At 44.7% G+C, this 16,814-nt stretch overlaps 1 protein-coding gene across 2 annotated transcripts in view; it reads right to left on the reverse strand.

Annotated features, from left to right (window-relative positions):
• LOC120502428 (sodium channel protein type 5 subunit alpha-like) overlaps positions 1-16,814 on the reverse strand; it is a 212,529-nt gene that overhangs the window by 195,502 nt on the left and 213 nt on the right. The gene's annotated exons all lie outside the window — the stretch shown is intronic.

The raw sequence follows: 16,814 nt of genomic DNA on the forward strand, positions 1-16,814 counted from the left end.
TTTATTTACTAAATGCATGGTGTAGGGACAACACTCTGGCTGTGTCATTCCTACAACACTTTGGGCAAGCAATTTGCCCTCAGTTTTGCCCCTGTAAAGTAAGAAAAACTGTGCCCTGTGTGGTGAAAGGATGCTTCAATTATTTCTGTCCAATTAAATACCTTTTGGTGAGGTTTTTTTTTGTTTGTTTGTTTGTTTGTTTGTTTTGCTTGGTACGTTTGAGTTTTCTCTTTCCAACTATCTCATTTTCTCTTCTTTGAAATCCAGTGCCTCATTTTTGCAGCCCAGTTTGGCAGTGTCATTGAAAGCCCAGGTACCTCACTTAGACAACTCAAGAGTACCCAACAACTCTCAGGGTGATCTCCCATTCTCAGGAAGACACAGGCTCTCCTCCCTGGATTGTTATTCCTCTCCTCCAAAATTATTATTCCCTTTGCCTCAGCTGCTGCAGCCCTTCCTTTGCAGGTTATCTCAGGCCAGCCCAAGCTTCCTCAAGGCTGGTTGAACTGGGAGGAACTGCAGAGCTTCCCAGCCCAAGTGGATCAGTCTCCAAGGAGCTCTGTGTGACCCTCACTCCAGCCCTGTAGTCACTCTGTTGTGCCTTCACCCTTTCCTTTCTCCTGGAGAAACAAGAGAAGTCTCACAGACAATAAAACCCAGGAGCAGTGTCTGGACAATCAACGCCCTGCCCCTAAAAAATATCACTTAAAAATCATGGCAAGCAACACAAGGTGTGATCCTCTCCTTTAGCCTAAATCTAAACACATGTGCTGGTGGTTACAGCACCCAGAAGTAAAATCACATTGTCATCCAAAGATTTCACCTCTGTGATACAAATTTTTTTGCCAATTCCAATACAGAATTACTACTTTGGTAACAGAGGAGAGACATTCAGATTTTCAAAATACAGACTAGGTCTCTATGAGTTATTCAGGCATAGAAGTCACTGCTCATCAAAATAAGATTTTCTCAGTCTGTATTTAAGCATTTCAGAAAGAAACTGGCCTTGCAGCCAAGATGTTATTGCCTGGATCAGCATTATACACATGGAGGGGGGAAAAAAAGTAGAAAGCGGTACTAAATGTAAAATGCTGATAGCTGTCAAGAAACCTTGTAAAGCACAACAAACAGCACACAATCACTTCAGCAATTTGAGGCTGTAGAGTGGGAAGGAAGGCCAAAACGAGGAGCACCAAACACACACAAAACATAATTTATGTTGCTAAATATACCACTGAGGGAAATGCTTATAGGGCTAAAGGGATATTGTTAAGACTCATTATTTTGGCTGCAATACTCCCGGCCTCAGCAGTGCAGGGAGAGGTGAATCCCAAAAACCATTCTTTGTCCATTTCTAACTTGGAATCTGTTGGATTTCTCATTAGGAGCAGTGGGGGATGACTCACAGCTCACCACATCCCCTGCACACATTGGACTGAAGTGCTCTGTGTGCACAGAGCAAGTCCACAACAGAGCATTAATAAACCCATGGCCTGTGTGGTGATGGGGACAACAGAGGTGTCCCTGCCTCCATCACCCAGCACTCCACAGGATCCAGACTCCAGCACAAGGCAGAGCATGCTGCTGGCCCAATTTCCCAGTCCTCCCAGTGCTCAGCAGTGTGATAAACCAGCTCTGCCAGTGCAGGGGATGGTGTCATGCTGAGCACACCTAGGTCATGCAGTGCACAGCCCCATTAGAGATCCCTGGACCAGCTCCAAATGAGTAAAAGCATCCACAGCAGCACATAACGATAGTAGGTCAGGTCCTAGAAGCAATAAAACCACATTAGCAGCATGTAAAACTATGCTAAGTAGCCTCTCTGGTTTTGCCCTGGAAAAAAAATAGCCTCCTCCAGTAGCTCTTTGCTGCAACCATTTACAGGAGCACCCAGGCTTCTTTTTTAGGTGGAAAGCAAAAGCTCTCAGGGTTTGGCTGCCCTGTGGGCACAGTGGGATGGGAAGGATGATATGGACCTTCAACAGCTCATGAAATCAGCCACGGAGAGTTACCACTGCTCTTCAGTGGAGATTCCTCATGGCTGGGTTGTGACTGCCTGCAAAGTGCATGGGGCAGAGGATTTGGGCTGCTGGAAGAAGTGATGCTTCCTTGGGGTTAAGGACACTCTTGTGTCTGAGAGCCCAGGAACCCAACTGCTGCTGAACTGATGCAGAAGACACTTGAATCCAAGAGTAAGACTCAGAAAATCTCCTTTTAATAAATACTCAGCTTCCCCAAAAAAAGTCAGTGAAGCACAGCTTCCCCACCAAGACACGTTTATCACTATTATTATTATTTATCACTGCAGTGATAAATAAGATAAATAAGCACACAAGAAAGGCAGATGATCTCTGCAAGAAGATTGTTACAAAGAGCCTAAATTATTTTGCACACAATCCATATTTCTTCCAAGGGGCACAACCCTACAGCTGATACTGGGATGAAAGGGAACCCAGCAGAGATTGCACTTTTATTACATATTTCTCCATCAAGCAACTGATTAAAGTTTGCATTCCAAGTACAGCTATGCTCTAGGCTTAAGAAAAATCTTCTCATTTGAAAGTCATTTCCCTCCCCTGCATCTGGGACAATCAGCAGCACGAAACAGAAAATATTAATAAATAAATATGCATCAGCCCAGAGTTCATGTTCAGTCAAAGCCAAGACTTGTGTGTCTAGCTAATGGACTCCAGCATCAGGAGGTCTGAAATACTGAATTCTCATACTTCCAGCAAATTAAAGAAAACCTCACTGTTTTGCAGGGCTTCAGCTGTGAGTTGGGAAGTTATCCTTCCTCCTCACAGACCTTGGTGCACAGCTCAGTGATCCAGGGCTGTAGCTCACCTCCCAGCCTGGGTTTTCCCACAGAGCAGAGAACTTTTCCCAAAGTGTTGAGTGTTTCAGCCCAGCAAGAGTGTGCTGAGGACAGAGTGCCCCAATGGTGCTGTTTTGTTGCAGCCTCCAGCTAAGGACGAAGACCAAGAGGAGCACTTCACTGCTCAGCTGCAGGAGGACAGTGGCTGCAGGATGATGATTCTGGTTTGGACCCTGGTGTCATTTCTCTAAGCCCCAGTTATGTGTGGGCTGCCAGCAGAAACACAGAAGAAGGTGGCATGATATCACATACACATTTTGGGGGGAGGAAAAGAGGGTATTTGTGGTTGCCATCATGGTATTTTGTGGGAACATGTATCAACTGTCTTGTATCAATATCGGGAGGTTTATAACCCCTTTAGTCTGTCCCTTAATAAAAGGGATGCTTCGAGCTTTGGTGATGTGAAGCAGATCTGTTTTGCTGAGGCTTTCTGCAGAGAAAGAATTTCACCCTTAATGAGATGCAGGGGAATTTTCCCTTTCTTATTTCCCCAGTTCTCTCCAAATATCAGCTTCATCCTTCCAATCCTGTGCTGGCCATGTTGTGCAGAGCCTGTGCACTCTTCCTGGACATTGAATGAGCTCAGAAAAGTTTTTACTTCCTATCCCATGACAACCAAAATGCTGCACACACTCCAGAGTGCAAAATGCTTTCTTAAAAAAAGAAAGGAAGTCAAGAATAATATGATAACACGTAATACTTGTGTTAGAATAGAAAGAATCAGTGACAAAACTGCAGCTAGAAAAATTGCTGGCCTTTTTAAGGGCAAAAAGGAACTTTTCAAACACATAAGGAACAAAATGTATCCCTTAAGTACCGTCAGACACAACAGCACAGAAAGGGCAGAAATGTTCAATACCTATTTCTGTTCTGTACTGGGGAAAAATCCATGTAATGGAGCAATAATATGCTGAGAATGACATTTTGCATTTAAGACTGATAAAGATGTACAAAAGGAGTCTCAAATACCCTGGTTTCTTTAGCCAGACTTTCTATATCAACAAGTTATGATAATTGAACCCAAGAGTTCCTACAGATTTGACCAACATGTACTCTGAATGTCAGTGCTGCTGGGATGCTGTGGTGAAGCACCAGAAGAAAACCACAATTGTGGCAGTGTTTTATGTGGATAAACAGAAAGATGCAAGGGACTGAAAACATTTCTGCTTTCTGAGGGAAAAAACAGAAGAGCTGATGCAGGGTTTGGTTAATCAGGGCTCAGGGGACAGTGAGAGAAACTGATGGGAACATTATCCCATTTTGGTTCTGATGTCCAAAGCACAAGGGTTGTGCTGATAAATTAGAAAGGTTTAAGGAAGTATCATTAAAGACAATTATGGACTGGAAATCAGGCTCATAGTAAACGCTGCAAAGAGCTTGATCACACCAAAGGAAATGGAAAGGGATTAATTAATCACAGTAGTACCAGCACCTTTGGACAAACACAGCTAAAACATTACTACTCCTCTGCTTATTACAGAGTACTCTGCACTCTGTCAGAATAATATAGGAGAAGTCCAGTGGTCAAGAACTGGAACAAAAGAAATATTAATTAGGTGTAATGTGCACACTTTAAAGAAAATCATTTAACTATGCTTTACCAGAGACTAATAACCTACCAAAGACTGAAGGATGAAAAATCCATCCTGCTCAATTCCTCTTTTCTTGACAGTACATGCTGTAGCTGAAAAAATACTAATTATGAGGCGCCCTCTGCTATTCTGGAGACAGAGTAGATGATCACAGTTTTATTTCATGGCTTTATAATCTCTAAATTATGGAGTTGAGCCTAAATTTTCCAGTCTTTTCCAAAACCATGTACTTGGGCATCAAAACACTGCACAACACGATGTGCACGGAGCTCTGCTATAAACTGTGATGGGAGGGAGGAGGAAGCCATCCAGACAAAAACGAGCAGATGCAACAGCACAAAATAAACATCACTGCAAAAATCTAGAAAGGCTCGGGGTCCCTTGGTACAGAAAGATGTCTCAGAGCTCTGCTCCCTTTCTGCCACCAGGCTGCATTACAGACAGGCGAGCGTCACCCCGCCACACCATCTAATTGGCACCCGGCCTTCCAGGGAGTGGGAGATAGTCAGCCTAAAAATAGGCTGTCCCCTGTTTTGGCTCTCCCCTCCCTCCATCCCCCCTCAAAGGCACAAGGCTGGCAGTCCAGGGAAAACCATCCAGAAAAGCGGCAGCCTCAGGGAGGTGCTTCTGGAGAGGGAGGGTGAGGATGGGGAGCTGTCAGGGTGATGCCAAGCACAGCACAGGGGGCTGGTCCCTGCCTGCCCTCCTGCTTCTGCCAAGAGTGATTTCCAGCATCTCTAGCACTGGAGGTACAACCCAAGCCCCAGGTCCCACTGGAGGTGTGGGGACAGAGCCACACAGACTGTCCCTGCATTCCAGGATGGTGTTCCCAGCCGACTCACTGCTGGAGCAGAGCAGCTGAGCTTGGCTCTTGTGGCAGATCCCACAGCAGCTCTTTCATTGTTTCCTGCTCAGAAACTCTCTTCAGCCACCCCTTTACCCTGTGAAGGCCTTTTCTTCAACAATCCATGCAACTTTTGTTTCAAGAAACCAGCACTTGCAGGCAGCAAAGCCTCACAGGGCAGTTTTTAAAAGGAATTTCATTGACACTGGAGATCCTCACAGGACTTTGATGAACCCTTGAACTTTAGTCTGACATTTACGTGCCTAAAACTCTGTATGAAGCCCAAATTAAGAGATCTTACACTCTGTTATTGATGCATTCTCTCATATGCAGCTTTACAAAGCTCCAGAACATCAGCAACATTTCAGAAAGCATTGGTTCTGCTTTTAACTGGATATGACAAGTCAAAATCAATTAGCGATTGATCTCAATACTGGTTTGGTTTTTTTTAAATCTATTTTTAGCCTGCCATTCAGTAACCAAAGTGAAGAAATACCATCAATGAGGCGAAGTTGCTTTGCAACAAAGCTTTCTCCTGGATTACAAGACATTTTGGGAAGTTTCTAAGCTCCTAAAGACAACAGAGTAAATAACATTGCTTATTGAATTCTGCAGAGTGCTGTAACAGCAAGACTGATGGACAGCCTAATACATGCTGTAGCTGCTATAAGCAATGACCTCCCATGCTATTCACAACTTTCACATTCATTAAAGTTGTAGGAGCCTCCTGGAAGAAATCATAATCATGTACCAGGCAACCACTCAAATATTTGCAATGCTAGCTGTGACTTTAAAACAAACTTTCAAACTGGCATTGGGAAAAAAATATTCAACCTATTTGACATCCCACAGACCCAAATGTGTGAGATGCTGCTTTTTGAGTCCTGCCCTGGACTACATGGTTCTGCAAACCAGCATGCATGTTCAGCTGGCACAATTTAAAATGAGCATGAAGTGATCATGCTCTGCGTTCAGGGTGGGACCCCGGACCACTGAAGCGAGAGGAGAAAATTCCCTTGCATTCCTCCAGGTTTTTGCTCAGGTTGTTTCCTGCCTGAGCAGGACTTTGGGTTACTGTTGGGAAGGGGTAACACAACAGGTGCACAGAAGTTAAGGCAGGGTTGATCCCTGGCCACCCCCAGGGACCATCACACCACAAGAACAGTGCAGCTGGCACCAGCCCCACCTTGGAAAACAAACCTCTCAACCCAAGGCTGGCTGTTGGCAGCTGTGTGGCTGTGCAGTGCTGGTCAGCACAGAGCTGCTATTGGCCCAGGGATGAGAAGCTGAAAATCAGAGTTTCCAAAGGAAGTGCATGGGATGAGGGACCTCCCTGAAAGGGCTCAGCCATGAAATAGCCTCTGTGCTTTGGGGCATGAGGGCTGCTGAAACTGATGGGAACAACACTGATAATCCCTCTAAAATGTGTTTTAAACTACCTTCTTCCCGATCCTAGCAAACAAACAGCCCTCAAAAATAACCTCTCTGACAGAAATAAAGCTTCTTACTTAGACCACCCACTACAAACCAAACCAAGGTGCCAGCTTGCCATTCAAATACACCATTTTCAGTGCTGTGATGCCAGTTTCTGTGCTTTCCCTGGCTCCTTGTGACCTTTGAAACTCTAAAATAATGCTGCAGAAGTTCCCTCCTGCTCCTTCCCTCCTAGAGGCCGCTGGGCCAGCAAGGACACTGCAGAGAACTGAGCACAGCTCATTATGCTCTGCACTGGCTCTGCCTGTGACATCCTCATGATGGTTCCAAGCCTCTGCACAGGGTCTGCCTGTGACACCCTCATGATGGTTCCAAGCCTCTGCACTGGGTCTGCCTGTGACACCCTCGTGATTGTTCCCAGCTTTGCACCATCCTTCATCCTTTGGGGTCAGATCATCCCATTTCTGCCCATCAAGAAAAAAGGCAGCCAGCACACATCCCTGTCACTCCCCAAGCAAGAGCCTGCAGACTTTATGCAATTGTCAGCTCTGAAACCACACCTTGGACACCAACACCCTGCACAAGACGCAGGGAAAGAAGCACTTTGATCTGCAGAGGGTGGGTTTGGTTCAGCAGGGAAGGCAAAAGCTGCTGCAGAGCGAGGCGAGGAGGAGGGGCCCGAAGGTGGCTCTCAGCCACCTCCATGCTCCTTTGATCCCAGGGCCATGCTGGCTGCAGGCCAGTCCCTGCTGTGGGCTGTGTTAATCTGTGCTGGCCACGGGTGCCTCCCGGGAGGCTCGGTGGCAGCTGGAGATTACCGGGGTCAGGGACACCCTCCATTTTCCCTTCCTCGCAGCGATGGGCAGGGCAAGGGCTGGGGGAGAAACAGCCACAGCCTCAGTGCACACGAGGCAGGGGATCCTCAGAGAGATCCCTGCTGCCTCTCGTTCTGGTTTGCACCAGCTTCTTGCAATAGCTGGGCACACATGTCCCATCTGACACCACAACAGGCCAAAATGGGGAGTACACCACTGATGGAGTTGGAAATTGCATTTTCAATATCCTTGCTCTATTCCTGATTTTTTAAAGATATAATTTTATATTATATTTTTTATAATATAAAAGAAAAATAAAAGTTGTCTTTTACATATAGTTATTAATCCCTATCTGATGCAGTGCCAATACAGTCAAACATCCTCCCTGCACAGAGGAAGGCTCGGCTGCAAAGCCGTGGGGCAGAATTAAAGGAGGAGACATCACCTTTGTCCCTCTGTCACCTCCTCCAGTCTTTCAACAGGACCAGGCTCTGTCACAGCTCAAGGCACCCTTGGTACCCGACCCCTGAAACCCACTCCTCCTCAGACACAAAGACCTATCCACAACCTTCTGAAGCCAATGAGGGTTTAGAGCAGGTTTGGATCCAGTGCTGAATCCACATGATTTTCTTTTCAGGTTATTCCAAAATGCACTGAGACTCCAGGGCTTTGTTTGCAAACTCCCTTTAAAACGATGCAATTACAGCCTACACCTGGAATTACCTGTTCTCACAGACCTGAGTGGTGGAGGTGAAGCAGCCACTGACCTAACAATGGGACACTAAACATAAAATAGAATATAATATGGAATAACACAATAAAAACTCTGTAATGTATGTGGCTGGGTCACCACACAGTCACTTTCTGACATGTGATGCTCCTTTGAGCCTCTCTACTCTCAACCCAGCAATATTCTTTAACAGCACTTGCAAAAGACAACATCCCTTAGTCCTGAACCTCTGAATCAACTTGTCCAGTGGGTTCAAAAGCTACAGACAAGACAGATACACACTGGTAAACCAATGGACAAGCCAAGCAACAAAAGATGAGTTTAAATGGCTTGTGCAACTAATGACTACATAGAAAATCATAATTTCTAGTGCAACAAAGGCATTATACTATCATTTCTTATAGTTAATAAATCCAAGTACTAAAGGGATACACAAGACATTACATCTGGCATAACAGTTAATTAAAAACCACCTAGGAGACAGCTTTAGAGAATTCCAGAGAGGGAATGATGTTTTGAAATGTAACGTTGGATCTGAAGAAGTCAAAAAGAGCTTTACCTTTGGCTTCATCAGGCTCTGGATCAGGCCCTTAAAATAGTTCTGGAAATGCTCCAGAAGACTTATTTCAGCTACATTTAAGCTCTGTGCTTTGCAGCTATTCAGTAATTTTCTCTGTTAGTGTTAAACTGTCCAGGGGACTTTTCTGCTCGTAAACAAATCCTCCATCTCCCTTCTGTCGCTTTTACATCGACACTGCATCACTGACTTCAATAAACAGTCTCCTGATTCACCCTGTTATGAGACATTGAGCAGAATTAGGCACCAGAGATGTGTCTAAAAGCCTTGGTTTCAGGTTCTGAACATCACTTAGACTAATTAATAAAAGAAAACCACAGCCCAGAATATTTCAATGTTTTTGGATCACAGCCTCGTACGCAGCCACTTGCCTTGTTCCCAGGAGTCTACAACCATAATTTTGGGGTGTCTTTTAAGTACTGTTATTATTATTTTGAAAGTCTTTTATGCCATTCTCCATACCTGTGTAAAAAAAGGTGATGTGTGACCCAGTGCAGTGTTCCCAGGTTCTTTCTGGCCTGTCCTTAGAAGCAGCTAAAAAGCTTTACAGGGTCCTGACTACTGAGCACACAACACTCAGAGCAAGAGCCGCCAGCCCAGCACTGCTCAGGTTTCCCAAGACAGGGAAAAACCCAAGAAAATATTAACCAAAAGAACAAATTTTTCCAGATGTAACAGCACTTGAGGAGCAGAGCTGTGTTTCACAACTGCCAGAAAAAGCAAGTTGTTCACGCCAGGACATCTGTACACCTTGCAGGTGCTTGCTCAGGCACCGTGCGGACACAACTTTTGGAGGTAGTCAAGTTGAGCAAATTCATAGAAAACTCAGTATAACTCAAGCAAAACTTCACCAAGGGCAAGGGAACTCAAGAACCCAGGGATTTTCCTAGGAAAGTTTCTACCCCAATTTCATCTTCCCATGAAGGAGGATCCAGAGCCTCAGTTCAAAACTGCCTGAATCCAGCAGGAACAGGAACATGATGGACCTACAGGAAATTTGTTCTAGAAGCTCTCAAGTACTTCTTTAGCTGAAGTACTACTACAGAGGTGTCATAAAATGATGGAGCAAGAGGATGAAGCACAGAAAGGATTTGTTTAGTCTTTATCTTCCCTTATAATTATGATAATTCCTTTTTCTTAATTATTCCTTGTAGCTATGACGTATGGTTTCATAACAACTATTTACTTTTCTCCCTTTATCTAACAGCTGTCTGCTAAGAAAGATGGAAAAATGAACCAAACATGTTAAAACCAAGAGAAACTATTCATATGCCATGTATAATTGCAGGCTATATTTAAGTCTTTGTACATTATCTTTCAAATTATATTTAGTTTCAACAGGAGGGGGAAAAATCCCCCTTACTTTCTAAAATTAGCAACAGAATTTGTATATTGTTTTCAAATCCAACTGCTCTTCCTCAGAAACTTTTGCTAGGGAATAATTAATATCTGTAGACAGGGAATCTGCCTAGATCAGATGTATTTTGACATTGGCCCACTGACGGTCACCCGGAGCGAAAAACGGGGGAAGTCCTCGGGGAAAGGGCTGTGTAAATCTGGATTAGCTCTGCTGAAGTCGAACAAATCGATCTGGATTTACGCCGGCAGAGCCGAGGAGAGGACTCATCCCTCCGTTTGACGGACGAGGGCAAGGGAAGAGCTGCGAGAGCCTCGGCAGAGCCGGGGAACTCGGGGCGATCTCCCAAGGGACCCAGGGCTCAGGGCTGAATGGGAACTCCAGCGGGCACCGAGCCGCACCAGACCCCCGACGTGCTGAGAACAGATAAAGAGGAGGGGGGGGGAAAAAAATAAATTAAAAAGTTGTCAAGATACTTGCAGTGCTGTGCAGACCCTCTCGCTGCAGACACGGCTGGCCTTTGCCCCTCCGGCAGCTGCGGGGCACAGCGCGGCGGCGGAGGCTGGCACCCGGCTGGGGACAGGGCTGGGGACAGGGCTGGGGACGCAGCCGAGGCGATGTGCCGTGTCGGAGGCTGGGGACCGAGCTCGGGAATGCACCGGAGGCGATGTGCTCGGCCCCGGGGAGGGAGAGAGAGAGGGCGGCCGCGTCACGCCGCGCTGGCTGGACTAATATGGGGAGCAGCGAGAGCCAGCAATGCGTCCGGAAGGAAAGGACGAGCCCTGTAACACGAGAGCGAAACGGGGCACAGGCACACACCCGAGGGGCTTTGGGAGGGTCTGGGGCTTCCAAGGGGATGGCACCGGGGATGCATCCGGGGTGGAAGGCGCAGGAACGAGTTTGGTGCAGGGGGGTCCCTTCCCCGCAGCACTCAGCTCTATTAAACGCGGCATAATTACCCTGGTATAATCAGGCAGGTATTTTAAAAAGGCTTTAGTGTGATTTTATAATTGTGCATTATGTAACGCGCTAGCAGCGTGTCAGGCCTCAGACAACACTAAGTGCCTGTCTACAGGTCAGGCTGTAACACTTTAATGATGCTCCTCTCTCCTCTCCCCAAAGCCTCCCGCTAACATTGCTCTCCCTAAACCTCTGCCCACTTCTGGTGGCTGCATGACTGGTTAAAACAAAAACTTCTTAACAGAGTTGCTCCTCTTTATGAGCTTTATGAGCTTACACCATGGAGAGAGGGCTTTTTTTTTTTTTTTTTCTTTTTTTCTTTTTGTTCTTTATCATCACTTTCTTTAAAGTTCGTTTCCCTGTGTCTGACCTTGCAGCAGGGACGCTCCTCGGAGGGCTGGAATGGGCTGGCAGTGGGGCACAAAATCGGAGCTGGTTCCTAGAGAGGGGGATTTTTTCTCAGGAAATAACCAGAACTGATCCCTCTGTGCTGTCCTGTTTTGGTTTCCCAAGACCAAGTTCTGTTAAACCTGAAGCAAAGCTTGTTAGACCCAACTTGCTGCAAGCCAGCCAGGAGCACCAGTGGCGTATTCAGCCTCTAACAAAACTGTCCATTTTAGGGGGTAAAAGTTTCCATTTCATTATGATAAGGAAAAGAAACATAGAAAAATCCCTTTAGAACTAATAGAGTCTTTAAGAATGGATTTTAGCTTAAAAAGTTAGTCTCTATCTTCAGCTATTCGATCTTAAAAAAAATTGCCCATGAACAAGTTTTTCTATAACTTTGTATGACACAGATTTTTTTCATTTCCTCTAAACACTTAAAATCAGCAGGGAAAAAAACTTCAGGCCCAGTTCCCACCTCCCAAGACCCCTTGAAAACCCTAAAACCTGGCTTAGTGTTCACAGTCAGCCTTCAAGTGCCATGAATATTGAAAAATAACTAATTTCTTCCAACAAACCTTAATTGTGCCCATGGTCTGCATTCAGTCACCTAACTTTTATACACTTGAAAATAAAATCAGTAAAACTTTTTTAGATATTTAATACTAGAGTTGGATTAAAAACTAATAAAGTACAAGTTGCAGATATCTTTCAAACAGTAACTTGGAGGCAGAGCGGTTTTAGTGCCTTAGGAATCCAGAAAGCTTTAAAAAGAATCTACAACCTGTTGGCAGGGCTCTCAGCATTGCAGGAAAAAAACAAAAGTTTAGCAAACTGGGAAAACTCAATTCAAGATGAGAGATGAAATAAACAGTCCAGTGAAGTATAGACTTATTTCTTCCATGACATAAAAGTAGACTTTTAATTTTATAATTAAATAAAAAAGGATAAAGAGAAAACTTGGAGCTTAGCAGAATTTTTAATTTTTTTCTGTTGTTTTGACAGAAAAATATACAACAGTATTATTTGATGTGTCAAATCTCTACATTCAAAAAGCTCTTGCAATATGATGATAAAAATAAAACTCAGGCCATTCTTGCTATGCAGAACAGTGATTAACAACGGCTTTGTTCAATACAAAGAGCAGTGAGGCATGTTTTTGCCATGAAAGATAAGGGATCTTTTGACAAAATTTTGCACTTTAATGACTCACAAGGTGAACTCCTGGTGGGAGGCTGAGCTACACCTACTCAAAGGTGGGAGTGTGAGAAGAGAGGGAATTTTTTGTGGTTCTTTTGCCATGTTTAATGGGAAGTTGCCTCTGAGAAATCAGACTGATTAGAAACCAGAAAAGGAGGGATACAAACAGTGGTTGTGACATCTGGTACTGCATGAATTTAACAAAATCACTCTGTCCTGAGCCAGCTGAGGGACTGGGACAGAGGATAACTGTAATAAATGCGTTCTTATTCTTCTCCCAAGCTGAAATCTGGGATCTCACTCACTACAAGTGGACAGCCCGGAGCTAGCAACACCAGCTCCAGAATTATTGGGAAATAAATAAGGAAACACAATTCTAAGGGAAAGAAAATGCATTTATAAAGGTGAGCAGATCACCTGCAGCTGCATTGAAAGGAAGACACCGTGTGTGTAACAGAGCAGAAAGATCCTACACAACAAAGTTTCTGAACTACCTGGGTCTCTTCAGTGACACAAAAACTGCCAGAAGGAGAGAGGAGTTAGGGACATTCCAGTTCTGGAAAAGTTTTCTTTTCCTCATTATTAGTAACTCTAATTACTTTGAAAGAAGAGCAATGAGATAAATCCTGTAGAGCCAGAAATGTGACCTGATTTCCTTCCTGATTTAGAAACTGTCACTTTGCAAGAGAAACCCAAAGAGACGGAGCCAGGTCAAAGTGGGCTTCTCAGTTTGGTCTGCAAAGTAAATAATAAACCAAGATCAATGGAAATATAGCCAGGGCTTCCTTTGGGTAGGTGTTCATAAGGACAATCCTATTTGAAGGAGAAATAAACGCATGTTTATCTGAACTGATTGCAATCATCCACGGCACCATGGAAGAGATATTCACTACAAGCAAACAAATATACCCAACATACTTCATGTGTTTTGCTCCAGGTTAGATGGTGAAAGGGAGAAGCAATGACAGAACTCCAACCATAAATTGCTTTATACCATGATTAAGGCCCTACCTCAAGACAATGTGTAAACACAAAGCAGAAATTCAAGTGGATATTTAAGAGTGATACTGCTTCTGAGTTACCAAAGTTCTATTTAAGAGAACTGAGAAATTAGTTGTTGTCACCTTTTAACAATCAGGGCTATAATTTTCCAGAGTAAATCATCAGAGACAATTTATGAGGTAGTAATTTTCAGGAAGAACTGAGCACCCACCCTCTGAAAACAACAGGTCCCTTTTATGTTTTTCAAGTTGAGCTTTCAAAAACTAAGTCACTAAAGGTGATAACAGATGACAAGAAGTTCCTTCTGAAAAGCAGGACTAGGATTTCCAAATGGTGGTTTAATATGCCACCCAATATGCTCTTTACTCCCGTACATGCAAAAAGGATTCCTTCAAGAGCAGAAAAAGGTAATGAGAAGTTAAATCAATCCCTATCTAGCATCATAAATAGGATATTTAAAGAAATTAAAAGTAGCTGTATTTCATTAATCTCCCAGTCAGGATGACGTTTCCTATCAGTAAATTTTTAAACATAATTTTGACAACGTGTTTAGATCAATAACACAGCAACTACTCAACCTTTTCCTGTCACATGTAAAGGTCCCGGGAGGTGGTAGCTGGTGCCACAGGTGTTAGTCCATCACAGCAAGAACCGAGGCCACTTTCTGGTTCAAGCCAGGAATGAAATGCTCTCAACTCAGTTGCAGTTTTAAAGTCTGTACCCATGGGCTGTCATTCAGAGTCACAAAGTCTCGTGGTCTACATACCCCCTTCATGGTCAAGGTATTTAGGCTACATACCCAATGATGCAACTGAATACCTTTGTGACCTCTGACGAATGATTGAGGACATGAAACAGGATCCGTTCTGCCACACTGTACAGAGCCCTGGCATGCTTTAAATCTGCAGGGCTCCTTGCAGCACAAACCACTTCTGTGTGAGAACTCTGGCTTTAGAAGCTGACCCTTCATGCTTGTAAAACCCTAAGAGCCTCAGACAGAAGAGCAAAGCTGCTCTATGGATGATTCAGAGTGAGCGGCAAGAGCTGAGAAAAACCACGTTACAACATCCAACTCCAGTCATGAGCAAGTTCAGTAAAATATTAATCTGTGATTATTTCTGGCAATATTGTGATCTGCCCCCTACCAAAGTTACATAAACTCCACTACTCAAGGCTGAGAGCTTTTGGCACATTAATCTAAAAATACCACAACTTCCATTGCCTACATGTTGAGACATTCGCCACAAAAAGACACAATATTTTTTATTAAGGATCTTCTGTCTCTGAAGCTCTCTGTCAACCACATTTGCCACTAGAAAAGGCTACACCAGATTAAAAAATATTAACAAAACCAGTGGACATCACTCCAATTCCAGCTGTATCATTCCCATCCCATCCTGATGCTGGGCTCCCCTCAACTTTTTTGGAACTGTGTTTCATCAAGGCAATGCACCCAAACCAGCAGAAGTAACACTTCCAAAACTACCACTTTCTCGGTCCATTCGAATAAGAGGCCTTCACTCCTCACTGCCTCACAGCTCTGACCTTTCCAATTCTCTGCCACCACAAGCTTATGGGATCTGCCGGATCCATCTGCGTCTCCACCTGGTCTGCTTCCCCACGCCAAAAGCACGGATCAAATATACGTGTCTGAAAACACATCCCTGCTTTTTCTTCATGCCACCCGGGGGGGAACCCCCTCGCCGGTTTAAGACGACAGGAAGCCTCCGAGACCACTTCTGCCAAACCCCGAAATCCCGGGAAATTGCAGCAAAATGAACTTCAGCACCTTGGACAGGACACACAGACGGAAAATCGCCGAAATCGGCTCATTGGCCCCGAAAATGCTGTGCCTGGACATGACCCTCTAGGACACATCTGCGGGCCTGTTTATTTTTAGTATTGACAAATCCTCTTTGAATCACCGTGTTTATTCCACCATCCACCCTGTGTTTTGGGAAGAGCTGCTCGCCAGCCCGGGAGAAATCGGGGCCACCAACTCCGGATCCAAGGCTCGTCTGCAGGAGCAGCCCCGGCTGTGACTGGAAAAGCTTGGCTCAAGCACTCACAAGGCTCAGCTCAGCCTTTGCATGGCAAAACGAGACCTGTTGCCATAGATGTGCCTGGCTCGTGTGCTTATTCACTTTTCAGAAGCTCATCTCCACCTCCTCACCCAAATCTCCAAGAAAAAAATAAAATGGAAAGGTCTGATTTATTCCCATTGCAGCCACACTTCGGTTGCGTAAGTTTTGCTTTAATTTAGCTTTTGTTCTCTCTCACGGTGCTCCCAGTATGTCACTGTTCCCCTCAGGGCTGCCTTGATAAAATCATGATCACCTTGCTGGAGTGCAGCAGAGCTCTCCCCGATTCACTTTTATTTACAGGAGCCAAGTCAAGTTTTAATCTGTGCCAGATAAAACTCCAAATTTTTTAAGTCAATGTGTTCTACAAACAGAAAGACATTTAAAATATGCCAGTTCTTACAACAAGTAATACCAGTAACACCCTTGCCATACAGAAGAACGATACATTTTCCCTGCCACCACAGAAATGACCAGTCCAGCTCATTTCTTCCCTTCAACACCTGCCACTAGATTCCCACTCCAACACATCTGACACCAGATAACATCCACTGAACAATTGCAGAGTATTTTCTGCGCTGTTTGTTCTTCCCGGCACTTCTGGCTGCGGGAGCAAGACGGAAAGTAAACCGAATCTCTGCCAGAATTACCTTTAAACAGCAATATCTATATTATATGATATCTAGCAGTATCTATACCTATATGATTCTATATCCTCTGCTTCCACAGCCCAGCGCAAGCTTTGCTGAGCTAACTTCCCTCTGCTCCAGCCCGGTCCCTCTCCGCCGCCCGGCTCGGACGGGACGGTCGCGGTGCCGGTGCCGCCTCCAGGGAAACTTTGGGTTCGGGAAAACCCCGGCACTACTCATTCCTCCTCCGCGACACGCTCCGAAGCGGGCATCCTTTCCGTTTCTTCCTTTTTTTTTATTATCGTTTTATTACCGAGCAAACCAACAAACGAAC

This window comes from Passer montanus, unplaced genomic scaffold (genome assembly GCF_014805655.1).
Source record: "Passer montanus isolate IOZ18808 unplaced genomic scaffold, ASM1480565v1 scaffold10, whole genome shotgun sequence".
Lineage (NCBI taxonomy): Eukaryota > Metazoa > Chordata > Aves > Passeriformes > Passeridae > Passer > Passer montanus.